Consider the following 14,805-nt stretch of genomic DNA (forward strand, 5'->3'; position numbering starts at 1 on the left):
GCATGGAGACAGAGCATAGGTAGGCTAAATTGCAGCGAGAAGTTCAGTCTGATCTGCATAGTTATAACTGGGGCTTCTGGCTGCGTTGAGGGCTTATGGTACCATAGCCCATTAGAAAAGGGGATTACCTGTCCCCATCAACTGGTTAGCAAATTATGTGTTTTAGCCTTGATGAACTTTGACTTTATTTGAGTCAGTGCTTTATTTATGCTCTAAAAGTGCAAGGTATTGTTTCCTGCTACCGATCCTCTGAGCCTTTTCTTTTTTTTTCAGTAGTATTTAAAGGCACTTAAGGCTTTTATGAACCTGAAGAGCATTGTGCACATGTTCAGTGTGGTACTTTCAATTAACTACAATTAGTGAAGTCTTAATATGAACTGGGGTACTGATCTTTCTGTAAATAATTCATTCTTTATGATCACTGGGTTCTCTCTCATCTGGAAAAATTACTGTTGTGCAAACAAGCGTTGGAGATGGAACAAGTGAAAAGCTTATTTAAAACCACCAGGGATACTGAGCAGAGAGATGCAGCCTCCTGCTTAATTGAAAAGTGCATTGCATAATATTAAAAAGTGCTGTGTGGTGGTTGTCAGGTAGTTACAGTGAATGAAAGCTCAGGTAAAACTATGGCAAAGGAATAGCCACTTACCTCATTTTTATACAGTGGTCTCTTGCAAAACATAAAAAAAACCCACAAAGAAACAGTTGAAGGAGAGTGTCCGTATAATTTTCCAACTTCTTAAGTTTCTTTCACGCAAGCTGAATGTATATGATGGAAGAAAGAGGCAGAATTTGTACGTATTCTTACTGTTTATTCTTACTGTTGATCTGATGATTTTCCTGTAAACACTCAGGGCCTGACCTGAAGTCAGTGGAAAAGACTTCTCTTTGGCATTATTGATCCTGTAACGTTCTAGATTCCTTTCCATTTCTTCCTGCCAACTACCATGTCAGTCTTGACCATGCTGCATCATTTTGGGCAAGTCACTTCATTTCTGTATGCTTTTTCCTGATGTTTTCCTAGGGACTGCCTCTTAGACAACACCTTAGCATTCGTCTGCTCTGGCATAACGTATCAAATCCTTGGGTGCAGATGTTTGACATGATCACTTTGGCTTCAAAGAGAGTAGCATAATAATATCCTGCGGGCAAGTCATCTCATTCTAGGATATGCATCTAAAACAGGTTGGTTGACTCATCCTTTGGCAGTGCTTTCTCCATTCATTTGACTATAAAAATATATGATGTCTAGCACAGATGTTGCATCTTATTCTTACAGGCTCAAAGTTAGAGGAAAAAAAAATCCCATCCTGGTTTTGGTCTCTGGGCACTGCAGATGGTATGCACTAAAGCAGTGTGGTGAGGGAGCAGGCTCACTGAGGAGGAGGAGGGCTGGTTCACTGCACTATACCCATGAAAAGTGATGAAGGATGAGTGCTATGCTGCTTTAGCTTCCAAATGACTTGAGTATTTTTTATCTTAACGTTATTTAAATGAACAACCTCTGTGGCCCTGCTTGTATGTTCACAGCTTTAGTCTAACTGTACCAACGTGTTATGTGTTAATTACACTTTCTACCTGTTTTTAGGAACGGTTTAAGAGTAATTCCTGTAAACTGCAGCTTATTTACATGGAAGGTAAGGATGTGCTAGCACAGCAGTTTTGATGTGCCTCAGGAAGCACTTGGGTGTCTAACAGATGCCATGTTGTGTCCTCACAGTGTTAGCACAGAGCTCCTGTGAGGCAGTGGCTTTCTCATGTGTACCAGCACTCATCACATTGTTCAAGAAGGAAATTTTGTCCACTCTATATGCAGTGCTGTTTAAATGGCATTCATGTCTTGCAGCACTCTCCTGCCAGGCAGGTGAAAGGCTCCGGAGCCAGCCTAAGGATCTGTCTGCTGCCTTCAGCTATTGTTGGAGTAGAGGTCAAGCTAAATTGGGACATTTGGATTATTTTTTCAGCTTTCCCTCTGGTGAAATTGGGAAGAAGAGGGAGCACTTTGTAACTCCTTAGGGATTTAAATGAGACTTTAATTTTTTACCAATACATTACAATAAAAGCTAGGTGTCATACTGGGGAGAGGCATGGGGTTCATAAGTACCTGTAAATAATTAAACAAACTCCCTGTTGCCTCTCCTGCTTCTCTAGTGCTGTTTCCCTTTAAGTTCTCTTGAGTTCAACTGATGAACATAGCTAGGTTATATTATTAGTCATTGTTTCTTACTTATATCCACTTTGAAGTTTGGTACTCCTTTGCTTGTAGTCCCAGGAGCCTGTTACATCTTCCCAGTTACATCAGCTGTTCTAAAATTAAAGATTTTACATTTCCCAACAAACACAGCATCTTGTGTTATAAGTGAATACTTGGAAAATCACGAAGGAATTTTTTTCCTCACTTTCAATTTATCTTCCTCTGTAATTAGAGCAAGATGAGAGTTTGTGATGCCTTTGCAATCATGTGTGTCTCCATTTTAAGAAGCGGTGCCCTATTATGTCTGTTCTGCATCAGTAAATAAAGGAGCAGTGTGGTTTAACTAAGAGGCTGCATTCATCTCAAGCAATTTTTCAGCAGTTTGTGCTATTGTTTTTCCAGCACCCTGTGGGGTAATGACAAGAGTTGCAGCCACTTTTACAAAGGGAAAATTGTTCACTGCCTTTGACAGGTGGTAGATACTGTATATGAAAGAGAGATACATTTTTAATGCAAACCTGTATTGCTCATAATTCTATTTCTACTGGTAATCTGTAGTTTGGTACAGGAGACAGATGCTTTGGGTCAGTTCCAGTAAGGATGTAGTAAAAACAAAATAGAAGTTAACATTGCTGAGGCGGCAGGCACCTACCTGGCCCACAGAGTAGCTCCAGAATTGGCAGCTGAGTGATAAGGGTCCCCACATCTGGACTAGTCACTTAGGGTGACTGGAATTAGTTTATGAGCAGGGACACAGCCAGACCCTAAGAAATAGTAGGCATGACTGTCCCCTAATTCTTGTCCTTTCTCTGGAGCATCAAAATGCTTTAGGTACACTTTGGATTCAGAAACAGGATGCGTTTTGGGAGGGGGTTGCATTACCCTCCTTCAGAGTTCACTAACTTGGCAGGGCTCAGCCTTTTTAATGTGGCAAGTGATGCCTGCCTCTAAGGTACCAACCTTGAGGTACGAAGAGCTGCTGAGGAAACTTCTCGTCAGGTTGAAGTTGTCTCTCTTTCTTTTGAAGTCTCTTACACTAGGAGAGAATGTGAGAGGCTGGATCTAGCATCCAGGACTGGAGTGGGCAAGTTCTAATTTCTACATTTGAACTGTTTATGCATTTGTAGTAGTAATCATTGCTTAAAAATACAAGTAACTCTTGGATCAGTGAAGAGGTTCTTGAACACTGCGTTACCTACCTGAGAATAGTGGCTAGGTTCCGAATTATGTTTCCTTTTAAGCTTTTTCTTTCTGGTCCCATATGCTGTATGTGCTCTTAGACTGTAGATAAGCAAAAGGTTTAAGCAAACTCTTTCAGCTTCCTTGGCTCTTATTTTCTAGGGTAAAAACAAAATGTTGGTGATGTCCGTGTGGAGAACATAAATAAGAGATGACCAGAAGAGTAGTCCTTAGTAGTACTTGGGTGTATGGTCTGTTATGGTTTCACTCCGTTTTGGACTGGGTCAGCATTTACTGCGGTTTAAGTCCTCATAACTTCTTGCCAAAGAATTGCTAGAAACCTATTTCTGCCCTTTGCTTGATGGTTGATTGATGTAAGTAGCAATTTATGACAGATTTCTTTCAGTAGTTTTAATTTGTGCATCCAGTAAGGTACTCTAGAAAACCAACTATTGGTGCAACAAATAGGCCAGGTGAGAGTAGAAATCCTGATGTTTCTAGGCTGTGTATTCTGATGCTTATTAATCTTGCTTCTTGTTTAATAGCCTGCATCACTGGCTATGCTTATTGCTTTTACTGTGGCTTGCTTGCAGAATGTTTTAGTACATTTGTTCATCTAGTTGTATGATATGTCTATAATGCATTAGATGATATTGCCAATTAAAGGGTTACAGCTAGGATATAATTATGGCCCTGTGGAATAAAGTTTTCAAATTGTTCTGCTGCAGTCTATAATTATACTGTGTGTGCCCCGATGCCAAGGATTAATAGGGGAATTACAAACTATTCTCCTGTAACATGCAGTTCACAGATAGGCAGTTTACAGTTCACTGGCTTTAAGGAGCTAGTGACCTCTCATGGGAAATGTTTTTAAAGGATACTGTCCAGTGGAATGTTTTTGTGTTATATTATGCTTGTTTCCCTCCCTCACCCTGAGTTTATCACGTGGTGACTAGTCAGGGTAGCTCAGATCTTGAGTAGACAACCCTTAAATTGGAGTATTAAGGAAGTGAAAACAGACAAGCTTCAGTAGACAGCCTTACACTGTTAAACTTGCTCCTCTTTTGCGCTCTTCCTTCACACCAGAGACATCTCAGCGAGATGCTCTGGATTCTTCATCTCCGTGGAATGGAGGTGGGAGCCTTCATGATATATTGTTACATATTACACGAGTAGTAGGATTTAAACATTTTATTTCTGTGTATCTGAAATTGATTTACTCTAAGAACCTCTGCAATCAATGCTTCTCTGAAGAACTGCAGTTGTTTAGCTGTAATGAAGATAAACCAATGTTGATGCTATTTAAAATGGATGAGAATGTAACTAAAGATCGTCTTTGAAGTGGCGAAATAGCGCTGAACTGTTAGTTGAATCCCCAAGTGGGAAACTTCGGCTTCTTTCTGCCAAATTACAAGTAAACTAAATGCCATTTAATTTTCTGTGAACTTGGATTACTCTCTTTAAGGGTAGCATCAAACCTTACATTAACTTCGAAATGCAACATCTTACTTCCCATGTCAGTTCTGAGTGGTTATAGTAATGCTTGTAAATTAAGCATGCTCAAAACCCTTCTTTGGCACTGAGACCCACTTGCATGAAACAGCCAGTTCTTAATAAACTCTCCTGACTTTGACAATAAAGTGACCACACGTGGACTGCCATTTGGGATGGTCTCTGTGCTAATTCCTGAGCTGTGCTCTGCCGTTAGTTGCCTCAGTGACAATTGGCCATGGCCAAAACGGTACTATGGATCACGCTTACAATTTAACAGTGTAGTTGATGGCACCCCCATGCCTGGGAATATTCCTCGTCACTGTTTTCAAACAGGCTATTTTATTTTCTTAAGGCTCCAGATCTTTGTCATGCTGTTTTTTACATGAATCTGATTTATGTTTTAGGAGAATGCTTCTACTATAGTTGCCAAAGAAACATGAACCTTGGGCTGTCAGATAACAATGATGAATAAAAATATTTAAATATTTTAAAATATCATTTTTAAGCCTGTGTTACGGTTCTTAATGTCAGAATAATATTTAAATGTATAATTTCTACATAAGAGTACAGGTCAGCTTATACTCTTTAACTTTCTGTAGCATGGGGTGGCAGGTTTTGCAGTTTTCATAGTTAACAGGGTTCTTTCCTTAGTCTCTTCATTTCACTATTTTGCGTGAGTTGCCATTATGTAACCTCAGTAAGGCTCTCAGATTACAGAGATGTATCTAGCATCTAATTTCTCTTTGAGAATCTTTCCTCCTGATGGGAGCATGTGAGAAGGAAAAAGAACCCAGCTTGACTCTTATATTTCTCTGGATGGCTTTACGGAACTATAAATCGACCAATTTGTTCTGGAGTATTGCCACAAATAAGGCCTGGCAGCTGGAACTAGCCTGCTATGTGCATTGCATGAACATTAAAGCTCCTACGTCTTTCTCTTCAGGCAGAAGCTGCTTTGAAATTGTAGTCAAAATTCTTCTTTCTCCTTTCATGTCTGTATGGTGTTTCCCCTGTTCCACCCCCCACCCTTGCCCCAGTTTTCTTCCATCTTGGACCTAAGAAACTTGCATGGATGTTTTGATGAAATGATTAAATGAACAAAAAAGGTTGGCTGTGATGGCACTTTTCAGTGGAAAGGAGAAGACTTTTTGGGCAACTCTGCTAGAAATAGTTTCTTTGCATAGTCATTTTTCAGAACAAGGAATACAATTTCCAGTATTTGGCAAGATGTAGTCTTTTGAACCTGTGTGTTCCCAAATGGGTCAAAGTTAATTAAATTGTAAAGCAGAGTTAAATATGCTGCTAGATGCAGTTGCCATCATGGTTTGCATAGCAGCAGAATAGCACTGAAAAATAAATTGTTAATAGCAGTGGAAGACAAGTTTAGTGGTGTCATTTTTTTCAAAGCCAAACGTTGCTTTCTTTTTCATAGCCTAGGCTGTACGCTTCTAATAAAAACCAAAGAAAGCAAATCTTTCACAGAATAGTAATTTAAATCTGTCCTGTGAGTTGGAGACACTGGGTCATGAGTACTCCAAAGTCTTAGTAACTGAACATAACACTAAAATTAATTCCCCTTTCCTCTTCTGGGGCTAAATGTAATCGGGCAGTACTATCATCAGTTAGTGCACAGATAGAAATATCCAAAAATTACACCAAGTAAATTGCGGCAAAGCCAACTCAGTTCTTTCTCAAGGGAAGGTCTGCTTGTTCCAATCATGATTTGCGCCACGGGCTTTTACAGCAGGACTGCAAAAATCTTATAAAAATTGTATTAGAGTAGGATCAGCCATCCTTAAACATATTAGGCTTCCAGCTGTGAGCAAATTTATCCCAGAAGCCCAGGGAGTTCTGTGTGAGGTTCCTAATTTTCTTAAAATCTTTCTTTAATGGTGTCTATTATTAAAGCTATTTCTTCCTCCTGGATGTGTACAAAGAAACAAGCAGCTCGTGATTAAATGCATGTTGGGGTCCTGGCCGTAACACTTACTGATTCATGAGCCATTGTGTCTTCAGAAGCAAAAAGACAATTACGCTCCAGAGAGCACACTTTAATTGTTCAAATAGGTACATTAAACTTTTATGGTTGAATAATAAATTATGTGAAAGTAGATCTGCCTCTTTGCAGCTACTTTTTATCTTCTCCAGCCACCACCAGAAATCACCGGGCAGATCAGCAGCCTGGAGATCGTTCAGGTAGCTTCTGACCATGTCCTGTGGGTTGGTGCTCACAGGTTGCCTTTGTTGGGATTGTGTTTTGGCTTCCGCTGCCTTCAGAGGGATAGTTCTGTAGCTTCCTGAAGTAGCTGTCACTTGAAGTGAGATGCCCTGAATTAAGCATTAATGTTTTTTAAAATGCATGTAAGAAAAGAAAAGGGCTGGCTGGAGTGGAAATTAAAATAGCATTGAAAATGGCTTGGTTACTGTATTTTATGATCAGGCAGAAGTGTAATCAGGCACAGCACTCCTGAGCTGGAGAATGATCATAACAGGCAAGAGCACACATACAGTGTGGACATCAAAGTAAAAGCCACCTTTCTTTAAATGAGGCAAGTTTAAAATAAATTAGAATAATCCATTTTCCTCCTTCACTCCATTCTGGGCTCTGCTGAAATTCCCAGTAACATATCCAAGCAGCATCAACTATGAGGATGATTTCTGGATTGGCACAATTGGGAGCTGAACTGGGATCAATTAGATCATGGGAAAGGCACAGTCCTTGAGCAGAACCCCGTTAGCTTTGGCTGTCCCAAAGCGGTACCGGTTTAGTGAACAAGACTTAAGGAGGATTCGTGATGGGCTGCTCAGCATTTTCTCAGTCAGATTAGGTTAGTCCAAAAAACATTTTTGATTAAGCACTTTTTCATGAAAGGAGTCTTTTTTTTGTGTGGAAAATAAAGCATTTCAATCCCCAAACTGGACTTGTTCTTTTCCAAATGATGCTAATATAAGTATTATAAATCCGGTACCACTGTTAAGCTGCACTTTCACGACAGATTGGCTCTGGTTGGGGTTTACCTTTCCTTTGGGACTACAGGCACGTGCTTCCAGGATTTCTCACATTTTTTTGTTTTTTCCACTTTTTTTTTTTTTTTGAGAATAAGTTTTAATTTCATTTGAGAAATCTCAAAAGAGTTTGGTTGAAGTGCTCTTTTGGTTTTTTAGGCAAAACTCCAATAAACCTCATATTTTGACCAATTTTACATACTGTCAGAGATGCACTCAGCATGCTACCAGACCTTCACAGCAATAATTAACAGCAGATACTAATTTTCTTCAATCCAGGTGATCTCTGATATTATCATGGAAATGGTGAGTGCTGACTAGAAGGACAAACATATGGCAGCCTGGCATGCCTGGTCAACACCAACATCTCTTGCTCTAGATCTCGGTTTTGGTTTTGGTTTTTTTTTTTTGTCTTGCCAACCATGCTGTCACAGTTCAGCTCTCTGGGCAGCTCTGTGAAGGACAGCAGAATGAAGATAGATGTGAGCGAATCCACCTGGAAGCGGATGTATTATGAAAAACTTGTTACTTTACAACCATTCCTTCTCCTGAAGGTGTCAGCTTTCACGTGAGGAACAGTCCTCACGTTTGATATTCTTGATTCCTTAGCGTATATTCAAGTAACTCACTGTTCCGTGCTGAGAAAACGGGGTTATAATCCTGAGATGAGGTGCTGTTTTTTAGGACAGAATTAATCTGTTCCGCTTTATGATTCTCAAAGATACCTAACTCTGAGCTCATCAGTTTTGGCTCCCTTTAAAATCCAAGGAGAGAAGTATGCACCCATGAGTGCAATTCGCACAGGTCTAAAATAGGTCAGACGAATGACTCTGTGGCACTGCCTGTTTTCTTTCCATGAAGTTAGATCAAGATACGCAGCGGAACTTAGGTGAGAAGAGTTTTCTTTCCAGAAACTCAAATCTGTGTCACAAGCTTGGGCTCAAATTTTCTGGTGGTATATCTGACAAGAACAGACGTTTGCTAACCCTTCAGAAACATTGGACTTTTTCTGAGTCTGAGAGCATCAGGTTAGGACTAAAACTTCCGAAAGGCTGAGAAAACCTTTTAGAAGGTTTACTCCTAGAAGCAGGGAAAGACCCTGCATTTCTTAATGAAATTTCTGGTAATGTTTTCACGTTGTCCTGAATTTGAGTTGATTCAGACATCCATTTACCAATTACCAGCTGATAGTAGCACTAAATTGAGTGTAATGGTCACGATCAGATAAACTGAGTGTTTATTCTTTCCATGCATCCTTTCTACATTATTCAGTTGTACTTTGTGATGGTGTATTTTAACTGCCTGGTGTAATTTGTGTGAGTCTGAATATTACATATTTTCAAAGGCGCTGGGTTTATGTGCAGTGTCAGAGCTGAGAAGGTTCATTTCACATTGCTGTTGTTTGTGACAGTGCTGCTTATGTTTAAAGATCTTTTGACATCTCTGAAATCATCCTACTCCTGGACTGTTGCTGTTCTTGGGTCCTTCCTTGTTTGTATTTCATGATTCTGCTTTTAAAGTTATTTTTCTTATCTTCACTGAGCTATCAACATCTCTTCCTTCTAACAAGCAATGCTGCAATGACTTGCGATATTGTGATTTATCAAGTGCTAGGGACATCAACTAAGGCATTTATTACAGCTTTGTAGTTCAGTAATAGCGAGTTCAGATTCCGGGATTCTGTCTTATTATCCCAAAGGCAGCTGTTAGTTCATCAGTGATTGTAATTCCCGTTCCTGGGTCTGCATCTGTTGCCACTGAAGGCAAAGACCAAAATTCTAAATAGCTTTATGAATTCATTTCATATCATTTGGGATCGCTTTAACCTTTTCCAAAACAGGAACCAGAGCTTCTGAGAAAAAGCAGACAGAAGAGGAGGAGGAGAGCAATGTGTTGAAGTTTAAACACATGCACACTGAAAAAAGATGGGGACTAAAAGCCTGAGCAACCCCGTGGGGGAAGGAGGGCAGCCAGCTCTCCTGTGGAGCCTGTTTATCAGTGTTTGTTTGCTAAATGGATACTAAGATGGAAGGCACTGTAGGGTTGAAGGGGCACTGTTACCTTGAGCCTGATCTTTTGTTTTTATTTTAATCTTAACGGGAATTATTAGACCTGAGACAGTCATGCTGTGGCTTTGCTGCATGTGGCCTTTTCAAAAGCTGCCTGCTCTTTTTGACATCTCTGATTGCCTGTGGTATTGATGAAGAATGTGACCAGTATTGACAGGGCTTTGAATACTAATGCCCAGCTCAGTGGTCCTTCTCATGTTCTTCCACAAAGCAGGGGATGTGGTGCTGAAGGTCTCGGTAAAAAAGCTGTGCTCTGGTTCCTGTGGTGTTGGCTAAAGTCCCTGTGCTATCGGTTAGCTGTTAGTGTAGCACGAGCAGAAGTAAAGAAGAACATAGAAGTCCCAAGTGTTCCCTTCACATAAATTTTAAACAAATAAATGACTAGTGCCAAATTCATTGGCCATCAGTTCAAAAATCACTTTTTGCCAGTCTGAAGTATTACCTGTGGTTAGCTTAGCACTTGCCTTTCAGGACGTTTGGACAACTACAGCTCGGTCATGTATTCATTGTTGCTATAAAACTGAATGCAGTGTTTCCATTCCCCACTCTCAGCTGCCATATGATGTTTGTTATTATACAGTGGCCATCTGTCATTCAAGCTATTCAGCTGCATATATATATCCAGCTATTTGTCTTGCATTGAAAATTACTGCCAAATGTCCTGGTGTTTCAACCACGCTTGCTTCTCGTAAGGTCATTACCTGTCTGATCCACTTACATTCTATAGTGAACAACAGCAATTGCCATTGACATCAGAGCGCCAGCCGTCAACCGCCTCTGAATTTTGAGGCGCATCCCAAGTTCCTCATCACAACATGATTCAAATGGTGAAGGTAAGTTAACCCATTAAGAATGACTCTGAAGAAGCAAAAGACGTGCTGTTATCTACACTTATTTGTATCATTATACCTGCTCTTCAACCCACATCATGAATTGTACGGTTAAAAAGGGTGAGCTCGTAACAGAGAACAATATATTCCGTGTTACAGGAATAACACCCTCCGCTTACATGTGGGTTTCCTTTTTGCATGTCAAGAATTGTACAAGGTGGCTGAATATTTTTATGGCCTCTTCACAGGTGGAGGAACAAAGGCAGAGGACAGTAAATGACTTGCTGTAGAGCATACAAAGGATCAGTGGTTGTGTAGAAGTATCAAAGGCTCCTCTCCGAGCCCAGACCGGAGCATTTGCCCTGCTTACACACAGGGCTATTCATATTCTCTCGCTGTGGGCTGCCGTTGTACTAGGACGTTACTCTGGGGATAAGCTTCTAATTAAATTGTTTACAGATGAGTGATTTGCTGGACTACCCAGACGGTAGTAATAAAACTGACTTTCCTGAGGGTGTGGGATGTTACAGTAAGAGGTATTTCAGCTGCATTGGTCAGGAGTGCTGAGCACATCACGGGGATTTTAGGTTCATTGCAGGAAAATTTTCCCTGTGAATGCACCAGGGGAAGTGCGGCAGCTCAGCCCATGCTCGTTCTTTCTGAATGACTGACTGAAGCCATACAGGCAGCTCAGATGTTGGTCCTTGTAGTCTATATTGATGCTCTTCAGGACAACATCATTTTCTTCATCTGGACATCTGGAATCCATCACGTGCATTTCCTATGTGCTGTAACGGTGTCTTTTGAAAGCGTACTATGGCTATGGGATGTCGGTGGTTGTAGCAGACCAATATTTCATGGGTGAATGCTCCTGGATAATGTTCATTTATTTGGTTATTCGTTGGCAGCTTTAGAGCAAAGTTTGTGAGACACCAGCACACACACAGGGGCAAATGTCTCTTGCCTCCTTGGCTGGGAAGGATCTTGACAATTGATGTTTCTGGCAGCAAGGTGGAGGTCTGGGGTGCCTGGGAAGGAGTGACCTATAGAAAGCATGCACAGGAGAGCAGGTAGCAGCCAGGATCAAGCAACTGTTGTTTTTTCCAGGCTAAAACCAGAAGAGCAACAACAGTGGCTGCAAACAGGACCTCTTGTCACTCACTGGTACTGGGGAAGGTGTCTTCAGTTTACCCTCCTGCTTGGGAGCACAGTGCAATTCTGTTAGTCAAGCTGTTACAATACGTCAGGCATAACTGTAAGAGCTTCCTTAGGGAGTCAAAATTAGTGTTAATTCACTCAAATGGCTGCATTACTCTGGAGTGCATTGACTTTTGAACACAAAGAGTTGTGGGGCACAGAGGGAAGGGGAGGAGGGTTGTGCTGACATTTAGTATAAAGCCTGTGGGCACCTGATGCTGTTTTCTCTGCACGCTTTTACTCCACAGGTACGTGTACCTGCTGGGTGAAATTCTGAATCCATCTTCTTTTGGAGAGTGCTAGGTTTATTGTAGCATTACATTTTGTCCTGCTGATTACCGCAGTACTTCTGATAGTCCTAAGCAAGAACCTGAGTTGCTGTGCAGGTTCATAACGTGGGAGAAGGTACGCTGGTTTATCCCATGTGATCACAAGGGAAAGTATTTTTATTGCTCTGTAATTTCCTCTAAGGAAGTTGTCAGAAGTTCAAATGCTTTTAAAAAGCTGATTTACTTTTGCCTATTTGTGGTGCTTAACTTGAATAAGAATTTGAAAACATTTGGTTTTCTTAATGTTGATGAAAAAAGTTTGCATGAAAAATTTCCCAACTGCCATCCGCCACCACCACCTTCAGCAGTGTCCATTAACCTGTCGGTTCCTGCTTTTTAGTGAGTTTTAAATCCTTCTTGTAGCGTTAAGATCCTGCCATTACACTTCATAATTAAAAAAAATCCAAGCTTCTGGCCAGTTCATTGCATGAAGTTTTAACTGATGCAAACCTTTTACTCTTCAGCTAACATTTGTGTAAGCAAAACTAAATTGGACCACTGTGGTTAGCCTACAAGATGCAAAGTCATAGCTATTGGGCAGCAAATTCCTTCGTTACTCTGATTTTTGTGTAGGTAAAGTACTTCTGGTATATTGCCAACTGTTTTTTTCAAGGTCATTTCTATTGAATACATCGTACTGCCTAATTCTGCTACAGCTCTCCCTGAGCTGAATTATGAATCGCTGCATGCTGTAACAGTATCTTTTGAAAGCATACCTTAGTTATACTTTTCAGAATAGTGAAATGGTCAGGTATTAATAGGGGTGCTTTTTCAAGGATTTTGAATATGTTAAAAAAATCTGTCATTCACCCTAGTGCTCTTTGTTGAAATTTAACTGGGACACTTGATGAAGTGTGGAGGTAGCCCAAGAGCCTGGACTTGATTTACTTTTTCCATTTCAGAAGTGAGTGGGAATCAGCAGAGGAGAGCTTTCAGGCAATGTTCGTAATTGGGAATCGGGTGGACAGATTTTGCCATTTTTATGTACCCTTTATACAGTCAAAATGGGTCTCTCATCATAGAATCATAGAATCATTAAGGTTGGAAAAGACTTCTAAGATCATCAAGTCCAACTGTCAACCCAACACCACCATGCCCGCTAAACCATGTCCCTAAGCGCCTCATCTACACGTCTTTTAAATACCTCCAGGGATGGTGACTCCACCACTTCCCTGGGCAGCCTGTTCCAAGGCTTGACCACTCTTTCAATAAAGAAATTTTTCCTAATGTCCAGTCTAAACCTCCCCTGGCACAACTTGAGGCCATTTCCTCTTGTCCTATCGCTTGTTACTTGGGAGAAGAGACCAACCCCCACCTCACTACAACCTCCTTTCAGGTAGTTGTAGAGCACGATGAGGTCTCTCCTCAGCCTCCTTTTCTCCAGGCTAAACAACCCCAGTTCCCTCAGCCGCTCCTCATAAGGCTTGTGCTCCAGACCCTTCACCAGCTTCGTTGCCCTTCTCATCAGTCTTAGCAGGATCCTAAACTCTCTGTAATGATTCCACCTAGCTCTGTGCAGTGCTTGCTGTCCCATTGGAGATCAAATACAGAATATAATGTTCAGCAGTGAGTTAAACTGGGTCTGGGAAGGCTGCTTGTTCCTCATCTATTTTTGTTGTCTGTAGAAGAGCACAGTTTAGGAGAGGTGGTGGGGTAGGAGGATTCAATATCTTGCAGCTTATTTGGGAGAGAGTGGTCTCAGTTCTTCTCTGCTGCCTGTAAAGGATCCTCAACCTAGTAGGTGTAAGTAGCAGCTTCTGGTCAGTGCAATCAGGAGGAGCTAGAATACAACCCAGTGTTTCATGCATAGGTGCAATTTATATCCCATTTAGGTCACATATACAATAACACTGTGTGTATGCATAGAAATGCTACAGATCACATAGCCTACTGCACCCTATCCCAACCATAGAAATGGCTGCGTAGCTATTAGCTCCTATAATTAACATTTATGTCTTTGGTTAAATCAAATCTGGTAAGAAACCCCTTCATTGAAATAGTTAGAGGTGGCAGGGTGTTGTGTTGTGCTTTTTCCAGAAAGCTCTTTAGAAAAATTCAAAATTTTGAAGCCAAGTCAGGGAACGTCAGGGTGAGCAGCACCAAACGATCAGGGAGATATAGCCCAATACACCTGTAGAATAGCATATTTTAGTTCTGCCTGCTTGTACTGACCAACAGCTCGTTTTTACGCCTGCCTTAGAGTCTGTCAGTCTGTGCCACAGACAGAACGCGCTGTCCACTGTGTTTAACAGCCTCTCTGTTGTTGTGTGCGTATGTTCATCCTGTGCCACTTGTGAACCCACAAACCACACTCATCTAACACCTCATTAGCATCCAGGTGCCCAGGCTGAGGGGTCTTCTGTCCCAAGAAAGGTGTGATGGTCTCCATTACAATCAGAATTGTGCTGACTTCCCTTCTAGGAATCCCTCTGTCTTTCAATAAAACCAGTTAACTTTGGGAAAGCTGCTGAGTGCCAGCAGGAGTTTTCCATTGGCTTTGCTGGGCT

This window comes from Fulmarus glacialis, unplaced genomic scaffold (genome assembly GCF_000690835.1).
Source record: "Fulmarus glacialis isolate BGI_N327 unplaced genomic scaffold, ASM69083v1 scaffold14484, whole genome shotgun sequence".
Taxonomy (NCBI): Eukaryota; Metazoa; Chordata; class Aves; order Procellariiformes; family Procellariidae; genus Fulmarus; species Fulmarus glacialis.